Below are 2,500 nucleotides of genomic sequence, written 5' to 3'. Positions count from 1 at the left end.
CTCACTTAGTTTTGTAATTTGTAGTAGTTTGTAATTACTGACTGACTCACTTAGTTTTTATTAATTTGAAACAGGATTTCTTGAGGGAAAAAAAGTTTTCTGTATACACAAGCAATCAATCGTAATTTGTTCGAGTGTCCCTTTTGTGAAATTTGGATTTGACTTTGCTTTATTAAGGAAGGTTTACACAGTATTATCTACAAATCCTACAAGAGGCCGCAAGAGGCCTACAGCCACTTTTTGTGCAGTCAGTTGTTGACTGCTTTAAATTTGTTTGTGTGTGCTTGTTTGTTTGTTTGTTTGTTTCAGAACCCAGGGAGGGCCTGTATCAGGTATAAACACAGCTCTCAGAGTGGAAAATGGATAGAAGTCTGAAGTCACTAGCACACACGTCACCTCCAAGTGACAACCAAAATTGTTCTTTCTCCAATGGAGACTCAATTGGGTATATATATTGAGCAAACCTAAGTGCGGGCCTTGGGTAGATCTGGGTGGATGGGGATGAAGTCGCTAGGAGGAGTTTCGAGATGGAGAACTATGATCAGAATATTGTACAGAAAAACCAATTTGTACTATATTTAAAAAAAAAAAAAAAAAAAAGCCCCCTCCCAAAGGGGGAAAAAAAAACAATAAGCAAAACTTTTTTCTCTGCATATCTAACCACTCCCAGCTAGAAAGGCAGTGTGCAATTCTGTCCCAGTTGGGGCTATTGAGGTTAAGAAAAGAAAGGGGAAACACCTACATGGTTACCTGAATATATATATCAATAGATAGATAGAGATATAAATAATAAAAGAAAAGAAGTGGATAGATGAACATGATGGTGGTGGTGGCCTGGTATTTTGAGATGCTCAATTGCTTCACCAGTTTGTTTTATTTTATTTTTTAAAGATTTATTTATTTGATGTTTATTTTAGTACACACTGCAGCTATCTTCAGACACACACTAGAAGAGTGCATTGAATCACATGACTGATGGTTGTGAGCCACCCTGTGCTTACTGGAAATTGAGCTCAGGACCTCTGGCAGAGCAGTCAGTGCTCTTATCCACTGAGCCATCTCTCCAGCCCTTTACAAGCTTTATTTTATGAAACATGAAGCATAAATCGTGTAAATATTGTCCAGATTCGCCCTTAGAAATCCCCATGCTAGCCAGAACTACACAGAGAAACCCTGTCTCAAAAAACAAAACAAAACAAAAAAAAGAAAAAAGAAAAGAAAAGAAAAAAATCCCAAATCCCTGTGCTGCTGGCAGGGCGTGGCTTGGATGAGAGTGAATTTCCCTCTTTCTCTTGTGGAATGTTACCAACCCCATTACCATTTCAAAAGAGCTAGGTCTGTGCCTATTGTTTTGTTCAGTCAGTTGCCTGGAGGGAAAGCAATAAGTGAATGGTCAGACATACACACTGGAATCCTCTCTCACTGATTGCTTTTCTGCAGAAAACTTGCCTCTGGAGTGACATGGCAGAGGTGTGCAGATCCCTTCCCCCCACCCCCACCCTCCATGTTGCACACACACACACACACACACAGGGAGCAGGCAGTGTCGGGGGAGGGGAGGTGGAAGTGTTGAAAGAGAATTTAGAATTTAGCTCGAACAAATAAATAAATGGAATAAAACTGGGATGTAAAGTGAAACCATGTCACACAAGCTGGAAGAACCGAATGAAATAAAACAAAACAGACAAGTAAAGAAACAAAACCAAAACACACAAACGAACAAACAAAACAGAATGTCTTTCTGCCTCTGCCTCCCAAGTGTTGGGATGAAAGGCATGTGCCCTTAAGGTGGAGAATGGTAAGGAAGCTCCTCTGAGGAAGTTCTTCTGATCTAGAGACTACCCTTGAAATGAAATGAGAACCACAAGAAGCATTTGGTTTGAAATATTGGAAAATAAAGCATATGTGTAAAGTTACAAACAGAAAAACAAATGAACAAAAAAAAAAAAAGGAAAAGGAAAACAGAAACAAAATCAAGCTTATGCCACCATTTACTTCATTGACCAAGTAAAGATCTCTGAAACACAAATCTTGGGTGGGCCCCAGCTTGTAGTATTAATTTACAAGCAGCTATACACACGCACACGCACACGCACACGCACACGCACACGCACACGCACACACACACATTTTAGGAACAAAAGATACTTATGGGCTAACATTCCATCTTTCTGAACATGAACTTGAGAGCTGGAGAGAGAGAGAGAGAGAGAGAGAGAGAGAGAGAGAGAGAGAGAGAGAGAGAGAAACAGAGAGAACACAGAGAGAACACAGAGATACACAGAGAAAGAGAGACAGAGTGACAGAAAGAGAAAGAGAAAGAGAGACAGAGAGAGAGAGAGAAAGAGAGACCATCAAGTGAATTTAAATGAAAACACACTATTACACTAAGAAAGGAAGGAAGGAAGGAAGGAAGGAAGGAAGGAAGGAAGGAAGGAAGGACAAAAATAATTATCTTCAGTACACTGCTCAAGAATTAGAAAAAAAATTAAAGAAATCA

The sequence above is a fragment of the Arvicanthis niloticus genome, chromosome 2 (assembly GCF_011762505.2).
Source record: "Arvicanthis niloticus isolate mArvNil1 chromosome 2, mArvNil1.pat.X, whole genome shotgun sequence".
Classification (NCBI taxonomy): Eukaryota; Metazoa; Chordata; class Mammalia; order Rodentia; family Muridae; genus Arvicanthis; species Arvicanthis niloticus.
Note: the sequence above shows the minus strand (reverse complement) of the source record.